The sequence below is a fragment of the Acanthaster planci genome, linkage group LG02 (assembly GCF_054643075.1).
Source record: "Acanthaster planci isolate LZ-2023a linkage group LG02, COTS_SCS, whole genome shotgun sequence".
Classification (NCBI taxonomy): domain Eukaryota; kingdom Metazoa; phylum Echinodermata; class Asteroidea; order Valvatida; family Acanthasteridae; genus Acanthaster; species Acanthaster planci.
The window spans coordinates 18,643,297-18,656,694 of NC_141778.1; the positions used below are offsets into that span (position 1 = coordinate 18,643,297).

General features: G+C 37.4%; 1 long non-coding RNA gene across 1 annotated transcript; it reads left to right on the top strand.

Moving 5' to 3' along the window:
• The first annotated feature begins 491 nt into the window (after positions 1-491).
• LOC147799982 (uncharacterized) lies at positions 492-12,488 on the top strand. The gene is made up of 2 exons (XR_015424488.1): positions 492-747; positions 9,801-12,488. It is a non-coding gene; the product is annotated as an uncharacterized LOC147799982 (long non-coding RNA).
• The last annotated feature ends 910 nt before the right edge of the window (positions 12,489-13,398 follow it).

The following is a 13,398-nucleotide window of genomic DNA, read 5'->3' on the forward strand; positions in this document are numbered from 1 at the left end:
CAAAAGACTGAAAAGGAAAGACAAAAGGAAAAATTCTGTATTGTTTGTGTAGTTTTTACTTGCTCACACAGGCCGATTTGTGTAAACAAAAATAGCATTCGAAAGGTGTCAGTAGGTTGAGAACGCTAAATCTTATTTTAATTTTTATTTCTATTTTTAGAGCATGTAACAAAACTGCTTTTTCCCTCTCTTTCCCTTTTCTCATTTTTGAGAAAATTATATATTTCTCATTTAACCCATTTTCGTAGCCGTCAGAGCCTTCTAACGCCTAGACTCATCAATTCCAGTGACATCGTCAGACAAAAATCTCAAAGTTTCTACAAAAATCAAGCAAACTAAAATTCATGTCCACATTTTTAAAGGAAGTCGGTACTTGGCATTGAAGACAGCTGATTGGTTCATCAGCGCTGTGACGGGCAATTCTTTTGTCACTGAGCGTTCTTAGGTGTGACTGGCTTGCATATATTAAAAACACAAAAGGTTATTGTAACTGGGAATGTGCGTTCTGAGCAGAAACTATTGGCATGCGGCACTAAGCGCAGGGTGTCGTCGACGCCATTTTTAAGAACGTTTCTAGAACTACAGCGTGGTGTGTTTCAAGATAATTTCATGTGTGCTTCTCAGCCTTCTCGTCTAAAATGTCATCTCCGGAGGTCGCTGGTGACGGGCTTGCAGAATTTATTCCCTCTGTGATGTTGCTCCATCGTACACCTGGAAACTGCTGACAAATGTTATGTTGCTTTTTCTGTAAGTACTACAAGTTGTAACTTAGTACAACCAGATGAGGTAAGTTCTAAAGGTAAGTTACCAAATACCAGGTAATATTTTATGCAGAATGACCCATGGGTGAAGCCGGTTTTGAGGGTTACCAAAGTCTATGGATCTGGCATAGCACCAAACGGGGAAAAACGAAGTATTTTTGCATCAAATGTCTGTAGGAAGCATCGATACTCCCAGAAATCACTTCTAGCACTCTTTTCCTTTAATAAAGAAACCTAAGTCTACTTTTTAAATTGTTTCGAAAAAGTAAAATTTGTTCCCTTATTATAGGAACGGGGTTCTAAAGGTAATTAACACCCCAGAAATGAACCAACCACTGAAAACGAATGGGGGACCCGTTTTCGAAAAATAGCATGGAAAAAAGTGAAAAGACATTAAAAATTCACGGTGTTAATGTTATTGGGAGTTTTCGCTTTTTTTCTCACGATTAGAGAATAGACTTGAAGTATTTAGGGTGTGACTCAAGGAAAGTTATGAATAGAAGCACAAAATTCTTTCCAAGTATTTTTGTATGCAGTATTACTATTAATCTTTACATCTTGCAATCTTGTTTACATCCTGTCACATGTATCCAGTTGGGGTTATTGAAGTTCATGAAGAGTTTGATGAGGCTTTCTCTGTTCAGATATAAGCATGAATATAACAAAACAAAACTTCATGTGTTACATGTGCAGAAAGCATATGAAAGGACACCTATCTCAGCATTAATTGTGGTCAATATAAACTGAGTTTGAGGGTTTTTAATGGTCGTGACTAAATCACCAAAATGTCTTCCGGTTATTTGTGCTTTCCTGACGATGCTTAACCCCGCAGCCATACAAAATAATTTTTTTCTTATTCCTGTGAACATTTAATAGCCAACCCTGCAAATTTTCATTTGGTGATAAAAAGGTAACTGCTCTTATGACCAAACCTGCACAATTTCCCAGTGTTGCCTTAGGTGGGGGGACTTAACAAATTTCAAGCAGTGGCATGCCCAAGGTCGGTCCCAAGCATGGCATTTCCAAAAGTTGGCATTGCTTTGAACTTACATCATGTACATTTATAAGGGCAACTTGAAAGATTCTCACCATAACTCAGAAGACTATGATACTTGCGCAGTTTGGTTTGCATAGTATTTCTGTCACAGTTTAAAATAGAAATGTAGAACCGAATTATTTCAATGATTGATCTTAGAGTATCAAAGAACTACAAAAGAAATGGTTTCTGCTTTTTGCCACGTATTCATTGTATGCCAGTGACATCTTTCTGTATAATTTTGATAGAATCTACTGACCATTTCCCTCTTGCTCTAAAGAAAACCAAGTTGCATCAGTGATGATCAGTCGCATTTGATGAAAATCCTAATGAGCTTTTTTTGGGGGGGGGGCAATAGTTCTGTATCCCACCACCTCACATTCACTACTAAACAACAATTTTATTTGACCTTGTTTTTAACAGAAGTCAACTTCATTAAGCTTGGTAAAACTGAAAATGAAGAAGAGTTGTTTCCAGAGGGCATGTGGGCATGTCGCCGTAACCCCCTATAGGGACCATTGAAATCCTGCATAACCTTGTTGGGTTCAGCTTCGTTAGGATTAAGAATTTAAAAAAGGACAGAATGCCATCACTGTCGGAAAGGAAAGAAAGAATTTAATGCACGGATGTCGCTTGACACCCTGTGCACAGACCCTATGAGACTGCTCTGAAACTTTGTATTTTCTGAGGACCTCAATTTATTCACTGCTATTTTTTAGGACATTTTATTGCTGTTAGGTCACTGAAGTTAAAACTTAGTGGCATCCATACATGGAATTCATTCCAAAAGGAAATTAAGTTGTAAAACCAATATTGAAATTCTTTGTATTAACAAAATCATACATTGGGATTGTAGTTGTCTGAACAAAGGACAAGAGTTTACTTTATCTGATACCCCAAAGAGAGACTGGATAAAACCTTTTCTCATGTTCTGAAAAACAAACTTTCTATTTTTTCAGAAGGTTTATTTACTGGTGACAGGCATAAGGGTCATTTTATAAATTTCAGGTCCACAAGTGTGAAATTTCTTGGGTCCCTGTTACACCTGACCTGTGGAATTTGACAAGGAAATATCATTTAAATTGGCTTGAAACTATAGTTGTTTGGCATGTAACTTGTATTACTTAATCACTCTTGAAAATGAAAGCATGAGTTTAAAACGTATCAAATATGTCAGATGTAACAGAGACACACACAAAATTGGACCCTCAATTTATATGATGACCCATATGTAACCAAAATTGGAAAAAAATAACTAATGTATTTTATAGAAAACGGAAAACGGTGTCTCGCTTTGTTTTGCAATTTGCTTTTCCTTTGAAGTATCAAAAATACTTCTGATACCATCTACAATCATTTTTGTTGACTTGAACAACACCAATGCATAGTTTGACAATTTGCTTTTTTGCTTTCATCTTTGATTTCTCATTTTTTCATCATGAATCATTTGATACATAGCCACAACCCTTTGAGTTAAAAGACTCATACCAATCTAAAAAAATCAATTGTTTCATTTTAAATGTGATGGCATTTTACGCTTAAGTATATTAGGCAAACACTTATATTTCTTGTCACCAGCATGAAACTGTTAATTAGTACAGTTTTTAAAGAAAATTCCCACCACAAGAATGATTTTAAGTATTCTATTATATTTACAAAAACTGCATTTGTCTTCAAGCAATTCTCTTGGGTGTTTTCAAATGATTGCAGTTGGAGGATTCAAAATCTGTATGGGTCAGGGGTCAAAGAGCTTTTTGAAGTGGCACATTAGCAAATCATGTTGAAATTTGTCCAGTCAAACAGACTTATCCCCATTAGACCTTGATAGCATTGCCACTTCTGGTACTTCTGTATTCTGTGTGTGTGCAAAAAGCATCTTCGTCTCGAAGACATCCAAGCCATTTTTATTGTCTGGCAGAATAGTCGCACAGGTTTTTGAAGAAAGTTACTCCTGACTCCAACATCCTGCTACACTACCTCAGAACTTGCTGTAAATGTTTATGTATTTTCTAAATCTGAAAGAATAAAACTAGTGTACTGAAATTGCTCTGAATTCGGATTGAAAAAGTTTGAAAAAGAACCCCTTCGATTGGGAACTCGCTCGTGAAACATCAAACTATGCCAAGTGATTAAATTTCAATTGAATTCATCTTATCTCTAGTTTTACTCTGAAGGACTACTTACTGTTACTGTATTCACTTTTTAAGGTTTGGGATTTTAGTCTTAGTTTTGTTTTAAATTCATGTGAGCTTACTAGATGAGGCGTGCAGTAAAATGAAACCATATTTGTTGAGGTGAAGTTGTGATATCAAAATGGTTGTTTGATGAATGCACTATTTGGGAGGAAAATGAATTCAGTCACTTTTTTAGGATACAATCTTGTTTGAGAGATTAAGTGAAAAATAGTTCAGATGTTGTATTTAGCATGTTTGAGCATGATTTGAGACCATCATGGAAAGGTCAACTGCGATGAAGATGGTAGATGGTGCCCTTGTATAACTGTTGTCTTACTCAGTGCCAGCTACTCATCAGTAGCAATTGGAGACCTGTGACAATTCACTATGACATCACTCCAGCCAGTAGCAAATGGAGACCTGTGACAGTTCATCCCAGTGCCATCACTCCAGCTGATAGAAACTCCAGCTGCTATCTCTCCAGCTTCTGGCAAATAGAGACCTGTGACAGTTCATCACCATGACACATTCAGCCAGCAGCAAACGGAGACCTGCGATGGTTCTTCACAATGACATCTCTCCAGTCAGTAGCAAATGGAGACCTGTGACAGTTCATCCCCATGCTATCTCTCCAGCTGATGGAACATGGAGACCTGTGACAATTCATCACAATGACATCTTAAGCCAGTAGCAAATGGAGACCTGTGATGGTTCTTCACAATGACATCTCTCCAGTCAGTAGCAAATTGAGACCAGTGACAGTTCACCCCCATGCTATCTCTCCAGCTGATGGAACATGGATGGAGACCTGTGACAATTCATCACAATGACATCTTAAGCCAGTAGCAAATGGAGACCTGTGACAGTTCATCCCCATGCTATCTCGCCAGCTGATGGAACATGGATGGAGACCTGTGACAATTCATCACAATGACATCTTAAGCCAGTAGCAAATGGAGACCTGTGACAGTTCATCCCCATGCTATCTCTCCAGCTGATGGAACATGGATGGAGACCTGTGACAATTCATCACAATGACATCTTAAGCCAGTAGCAAATGGAGACCTGTGATGGTTCTTCACAATGACATCTCTCCAGTCAGTAGCAAATTGAGACCAGTGACAGTTCATCCCGATGCTATCTCTCCAGCTGATGGAACATGGAGACCTGTGACAATTCATCACCATGACATCTTAAGCCAGTAGCAAATGGAAACCTGTGACAGTTCATCCCCACGCTATCTCTCCAGCTGATGGAACATGGAGACCTGTGACAATTCATCACCATGACATCTTAAGCCAGTAGCAAATGGAGACTGGTGAAAGTTCATCCCCACGCTATCTCTCCAGCTGATAGAATATGGAGACCTAGCTGTGACAGTTCATCACCACAACATCTCTCCAGCTGATAGAAAATGGAGACCTGTAAAAGTTCATCTCCGTCTGCCTAGTACCAAATGGAGACCTGTATCTGTAATGACGTCAGACCTAGGACTGTTCATTACATCTCTCAGTGGGCCAGTAACTGCCGGAAACCTGTCCTAGTTCATCATGATAGTAGGTCACTGGTCTCTCATTCAAGTACTAAAACTTATTATTAGCCATATATATGACTTTAAAAATAGCAAGAAGCCTTACCTCTTCAAATATGGTTTCTTTTTCTTGCGTGACAGTATTTGCATGCAAATCACACAGCTGTTTTGTTGGGTTTCAGCAACAGCTCCACAGATTTAGAGGAAAGTCACCTGAATATTTTTTAAATTATCTTTTGTAGAGTTTTAAGTGGATGTGTTGAATACGTTGAATTCCTGCAATGGCCTTGTATCAAGGTGTCAGTTGCAAATGACCTACCAACTGATGGAAACAGTTGCATCTTTGCTATTGTTTCTTTGAGGGTCGGGGTAGTGCTTAATAAATTTGGTAATTTTGCACAATATCTTTTTTTAATTTGGAAAGTGAGATAAATCAACTGAAAGAAATTGATGTATCTCCCTTTTATAAATTATTCTTATTTGTGATAAAGTTTAGCAAATGAGTCTTTTGTTGACTCTTGTGAGTTTATTATCATTTGTCCATTTGAAAAGGCAGTGCTTATTTCATGATGAGGAACCTCTGTGTTTGTTAAAACTTTAGTTCAAAAGTTATGAAAGTTCAAACTCAGAAAGACTGGATGTCAGGAGTAAGAATGGAAAGAGTTCTATATATGGACATCACACGATGTCCTCTCCACAGACCCTGTGAAACAATCTTAAAAATTTCTAAGTTAGTGCTTCAATATTTACCCTGATAAATTTGACCCTTTTGGACATTTTATCATTTTATTGAGCTATGAGTGTATATCATACACTGTGGGGAGCTAATCAGTGATGCTGTATATAGAACTTTTCCCATTAAATATTCCTGACAAATGACTTGTTTTCTTTGGTTGGATCACTTTTTTTGCCATTAAAGAAGGGTCAATTCAATAGATTTAGGGTCCAAAAGTAAGACGTTTGGTGTCCCTCTCTCACCTGACCTGTGCAAGTTGACCAGGAAATATAAAAATTGATTTCAGACTCTTTGTTTCGCCGGTAAATTTACATTACTTTATTACCCTTTGAAATTGAAGAATGTGTTCTAAACCTACCAAATCATATGTCAGGTGTGACAGGGACCCCCCACCAATAAATTGGACCCCAAATTTGTAAAATGACCCTGTACTGAATCCTCTGCTTTGAATGTAATTGTTCATACACCCAAGGGATTAAGGTTAAGGAAGACAGATTTTTGGACATGTGACCTGTCACGGCAAAATGAGAGTAAAGTCGCATCCCACTCTTTCCTGTTTTGAGGGTTCAAAGTCTCATTGAAGTAGAGGTCAAGTTTTGGGTTTTGTAATATTTGGAAAGAGTAACCCACCTCCTGTTTAATTCCAAATATTTAGCAGAATCGCATTTTGTAAAATGTCATTTTCTTGGTAATTTTGATGATAGCATTATTTGTGCTTGGTCGGAAATGTTGAAACAATGGCGGGAACAAAGACGTAAAGCTGCCAAAATAATGGCACATTGTCAGCTTATACTTTTACCCTAAGTGTTTCATGTACATGCCACTGGAAAGCCTTCTTTCTACTGAATTCAAAAATTCCAGTATCTCAGTTTTTGAAAATTCAGACTTTCAGCTCATTTTGTGGTGACAGGTCACATATTTGTATCCACAAAGTTTTATATTAGATGTTTTATTAGGCTTGACCCAAAAATGTAAAAAAATACATTCCTTTGGAGGTTCTTTTCTGTTTTAAGGGGTTAAAGGGGCCATTAACCCTAACCCTCCTCAATCCTTCACCTGTTGGAGGACTGAGGAGTGTTAGGGTTAATTTCTTCATTTTCGTGAGTGTACAAACCATACACCAGTGTTGTAACAAATCACTAAATTTGGTGACTCAAGTCAAGTCATTTTAACACTGTGGCTCAAGCTTGAGGTAAAGAAGTTGAGACTTTGTGTAGTCGAGTTGAGTCGTGTACCAAGCTCGAGTCAAAAATTTTTGAACAAAATACAACTACGTGTAAGTAATTTTTTGTAATTTTTTTTCATTCAGACATACTGAAAATAAATTAGGGTGACAGGCATCTAGCCAACTAAAATTCTGCTTTTAATTTTTTGAAACTTGAGCTGATAAGCTTGTACTTGAGTCAAGTCTCCATGAGAGATTCAAGTCGTGTCATTTAGTCGCAGAGAGTCAAGTCATTTACCCATCAGGACTCGAGTCAGTAGCCAAAACTTGTGACTTGACTCGGACTTGAGTCATTACAACTCTGCCATACTTTGGAAATGGAAAGTGTATGCTTTAAAAATCTTAGAAATTATATTTTTCTAAAGATGGAAATCCTTTTCCTTATTTGTTCACTGGGAGGGGTTGAGAAAAATTACTCTACATGCTCATGAAAATGACAAAATGAATGCCCCAAGGTACATATTGTGCTGGCCTTAATTGATTGATCTTTGGAATGGCTGTTTTATGAAGGAAGAAGACCAGGCTGGTGGATACAACATGTCTAAGTTAGCCCAGGTTTTTAGAAATTGTGTGAAGGGGATTTTATTACAAGTACATTTCACCAGCAACCATCATTTTCTAGACGTTGATAAGTGAGGTGCATACAGTTTTCCAACTTGTTTTCAAAAAGATGTAATGTGACCTTAAAGGTGGTTTATAGTGTTTGGTTTATTTTCCTTTGGGGGGAGGGGTTTAATTTAAACCGTTTTTGGGAGGGCATCCATCTTGAGTGACTTGTGGCAGTTATGAACTTGTGAACAGAGCATTTAACCTTTCCTTCCTTATTTTCTTGACAAGTCTGTGTAATGGATGCATGTTATTTGCTGTGTCCCTGGAATGGCCTCACATCAGGGTGTCAGTTGGGAACAAGACCTAGCTGACGGATACAGATTTACTGCATCTTTACTTTTTTGGGGGGTGGGGGTTGATGCAAATTTCTCAATGTAATCTGATTTGAAATCAAAGTCCCAAGAGTAATATCATTTGTTTATGTATCATGTCAGGAATGTTCAAGTTTGTGATTGATTGATGTTTACTAGTGAAAACAATAGGTGGTATATTTTGGTGACGTCACACTTTGTTTAGATGTGCACTTTTCTGTGGAGCCAGTTGGGGGCCCAGGGTCCATAGAGCACCATAGGAAAGTAGACATGTAAACAAAGTGTAGTGTCACCAGTGCAGGCTGTTTCCATAATTTAAACCAACCCCAAATTCCTCTGAATTATGGGAAAGTATTAAAAGGTAGTATTTTCTAGTCTATCTTTTGATTACAACTAACAGTCCACTTGCTGGAGGATTGAGGCTGATGGGGTTAAAAAGAAAGCTCTGTGTTTACATGGCAAAAGCAGAAAGTATTTTCATCTCGAGTAGCATTCAACTGAAGGCATAACAAGTGTACACTTAAGATATTTAGCAGAATTGCACGTGTGACAGAAATACACCTGCATACAAGTGAAGTGTCTAAATTGCTCAAGGGGACTATTTCTCTGAGGGTTACTACTCAGCATTTTCCAGTTGTATGATTAGATAACAGCAATTTTCAAGACATGTTACTTGAAGAAATAGAGACGATCAGTCCCTTGACACTTAATGGCTGAAACAGTTTCCAAATTTATGCCTAACCAGTTTGTTTTCAAGCATCTTGATCACCTTGATACTAAAAAAACCAATTTTTGGTTGCCTATCCATCCTGTCTTTGGCAGTGTCCTTTCACGTGTTGTATGTTGTTTTGGATAACAAATGAAATTTTAATCAATTTCCCCAACTGGATCCAAATTGTATTTGTGTGACAGTATGGCCCTTAATATTACAGACAGTTGTTCGTTATGAATAATTTTGACCGGGTGATTCATACAAGGCAGGGTACAGGAATAAATGCCTTACTTTTAATCAACCACGCGCAGGTTGAATCATGAAAGTAGTCTGCTATGAATTTTATAGATGTATTTTAAGTGGGGAAAAACAGATTGAAAAGAGTGTATTTTAACTCGAAAGAAGTGGTAAATGCATGTAGTAAGGCCTTACATGCATGAAAGTAATGTGTTTCTCCGAAAGATTGTTTTGCTAAAAGAGCAAACAAACATGGCCTCCAACACTACTCCACAAATAGAACAACAGCTTATCTTCATCAGCGCTTTACTGCATCCTGCAAAGCACAGTTGCACTTAAAAGGTTTTTTTTTCATCACAGGTTCTCTGAAAAAGTCAGAACAATGGTAATGAAGGTTTATTCCTGTACCCTGCTTAAAATGTACAATTTCAGGAAAAATAACCTTTTTTCTCTCTTTCCATACTGCAGAAACTTCTGGTTTTTGGAAGCACCAAACAGTAAGATTACAGTGCACCACCAAATGGTCCAAGATGTCACTACTGATGTCCCGGAGATTGGCTACGTATTCACTTCAGTTCTCATCTTCAAGAATGGATTTACTCATCTTGGTTAAGGGCAGGTCCATGGCAACTGTTTTTTTCCCCAAATCAGCGAATGACTAATCAGTTTATTTCCTGAAAGGAAGCATCGCCCCATACATGGACAGTATGAAAGATACAATTCTTGAGTCTTTTAGGGTCTCTCATTCCTATGAGGCCAGGCCCAAATGACACAAGTCATGAAACTTCACTCCTGATTGACCAAGACGGAAAGCTCACTTCTAGTTACTCCAGGCAGACTGTCCAGTAGCAACAAATCATTTGAAGCCATGAGGTCCTCCAATTAATTAGCATGCAAGTCAAAAGTTTAAACGTGAGACAATTTTTACTTGCAATGAGTAGGTCACGGTTAATTCAAGTAGGAAACAAATCCAATCTGGACAGAACTCGCACACAAAAATTAAAAACTTGGAGGACTTTAATTTATTTGTTGAATACACCATTGTTGGTATATGAACTCAAATCCTGTCAGTGATTGGATAAAACTGTTGCCATGGATTTGCTCAAAATGTTAACATGATAAGAGTTGGTTTTGAACCAGGCACATACAACTTCATACAAAATTTATAAATTGTCTACCTTTTCTGTGGATATTTACACAGCCGTCCAGCTCCATTTACTTGGCAGGATCAACGTTTTGAAAGAAAATTTGTTAATCATGAAGAATTTTTACTTGTTAATTCCAATGTGCCTGGTTCAGTTCTTTTATTTATAAATACATTTCTTAAGATTTATGCAGAGCTTTATACTGTGTATAAATCCAATCTACACCAGCACACCATAAAATTTATTTCCTATTTATGCAAATACAGCACAGAATAAGTTAAACAGTTGAAGTCAGCATATGAAACACTAATTACTTTCACTGAATTAAAGCAAAAAAGTAGTTAACTTGAGCCACAGCAGTTTTCCGTGAAAACGTGATATCAAATTTTGGTGAAAAAAAAATGGTTATCTTCAGTTAGATTGAAATGAATTCAGGAGTTATGTTGCAACTACATTAAATGTTTGTTTTTCAAGAACTTTGAAACCAGACCCTCCATTATGTATGTCAAAGAGCTTTTGCTTAACTTATCTGCAGTTACCAAATTTCCATCATTTGTTTTCTTTTAATCTCTTCCACGTGCTTAGTTTCAGCAAATTTAAAGTGACCAATAGTCAATGAATACTTTGTTTTTAATGAAATAATGTGCTGGTGTAGATTGTCTTTGTATTGATTGCTAATTAAAACCAATGTTTTTTTGATGTGTTTTTGTGTTGAATTTAGCTGCTGCCTATTTTGAGTTTGCAGAACAAATACGCAACCAAATTTAAACAATGGTCATGCAAACCAACAAACAATATGTGTACTGTAGACGATGTTAAAAATATAAAAAATTCCCCCCTAAAAAAGTTAATGATTTTACCACACTTGCATGTCTTCTACTTCATTCATTTTGACGAAATTGAAGTTTTGCAAATATGAAATAGGCAGCAGTCTTGTTGGTTCATTTGTGTCACTGATGGGGTGGGTGGGGGGGGGTTGGGAAGTGAAGTTTGTGAGGTCTGTGAATAAACACTGCACTAAGTTATATGGGATGGTCGCTTTCACAAGCGTAAAAAACTATGCATGCTTAATTGATTTCCCAAGAAAACCTAATTCCTGCATGCCTTGTACACTTGTGAAAATGCCCTTAAAAGTTCTTTGTTTCGTAATGGCAAAATGGATCCTGTCAAATGTGGGCTGAAAAATGACAAAGAAATACTTCACTCTTTTCAAAGTAGATTTTAATCTTGAACTTGACCTTGACACTGAACTTGAACTTGACACTGAACTTGAACTTGAGACGAGTGACCAAAAAAAAAAGCACCCTAGCGCATACAAGTCCCCCCTGGTGTGGGCTGCGTGTTCCCCGCCCACAGACACCAACAGGTCCAGCAAGTTGCCCACTGCATTAACTAGTGATCAGTTGTTCTTGATGTGTACAAACTCCCCTGATCACAAATGCATAAAGTTGACTGCAACATAGCAAGGATTGTATTAACTCCAACAATCAGTTTGCTTTCTATGCAGCAGATGTTAATGTATTTCAACAACTCCACAGTGATTGCAAATAATGGAACACTCTCACATCTAAGCGCAACGGCCTCAATTGGATATTTGTAGAATGTTCACAATTGCATCGTAGGATTCAATCTAAATAAAAGTAGCATTAACGAAATGGTTACATTCTGCTAATTTTGTCCGATGCTATTTGATGTTTACTAAAAAATAAGGCCTGTAATGCTGACCCCAAACTGCAGATGAACTTCCAAAGTTAAACTCCTAAAAACCAAGCCATTTGTGATATCAACATGTTCCATCGTTTACTAGTTTTTTCTCCGCTCTTGTGAGGCAGACTTCTTGCAATTGTAAATTAACTGTAGTCTTTGCTTAGACGTGTTCACTACTAATTAAAAAAAAAGGATTAGTTTGTATGACCTCATTTACAGTACCACTTGAGATCAAATGGGAATAAACACGACGCAAGACCATTTCCAAGAGTTTTTAAAAAAATTGGGTTTGTTTTGTTTTATACAGTGATAAAATGCATCCCTCAGTTTTGTGTTTCTCAACAACAAATAACTCTTGTTTGAGACTGTTTTTTAAACTTCGTATGAATTCTGTTATGAAGAGCTTCCTTTCAAAACCAGTCTAAATCAAGTTCTATTTTGGGAAACAGTTCACTGACCACTGAAAAGGATGTTTAAAACAGCCATCACAAGTACTTTGTCATTGTCTCAATACAAGGCATTTAGTTTTCAGGATTTCTTGTGGTTTTAGAACACGACTTTCTAAAAACTGAATTGTCCAAAACTGCACAAGGATTAAATCGTAAGCTTCGTTAATATTTCCACTTTTTGAACCATGTTTTGCACTTGTACCAGTTTTTTTGTTTTCAAACTGAAATGAGCCCTTTGACACCATAGATCATTCAATAACGCAGGTATTTTTTCAAACTCATCCCAACTTTTGGGCAGAGTCTGGTCCCCACACAACTGCCAAACTCTCAGCACTCGCCAGAAGCATGTGGCCGAACCAAAATATGCCAACAATGGCAGATGTGTCTTTGGTTAGATTTTTCCGTTGCGTTTGCAACATCATCGCACAGCAATCCAAAGTTGTTTTTTTCCCTTGCAATGATTCGTGTAGTAAGCTTTGTTTTCTTTAGTTGAAGTCCTGATGTGCCCTTGTATCCGTCTTGCTCTGTGACTCGGTGGATGATGTGGTAGCAGTCTGCATGTTGGTATCTGTAGAAACTATGGCATCTGATGACACGGGGGGTTAGCCTGTCCTGTACTCCATGCTAAATTTAATTGAAGTTTTCATTAATTCACGCACTTTATAACTACATCCTCATGTGTTGCTGTCATAAACCTGTACATTCTCATGGCAATTTTGTGTACACTGGTCCTACATATTTACAGATGTTGCACATGCTCACACG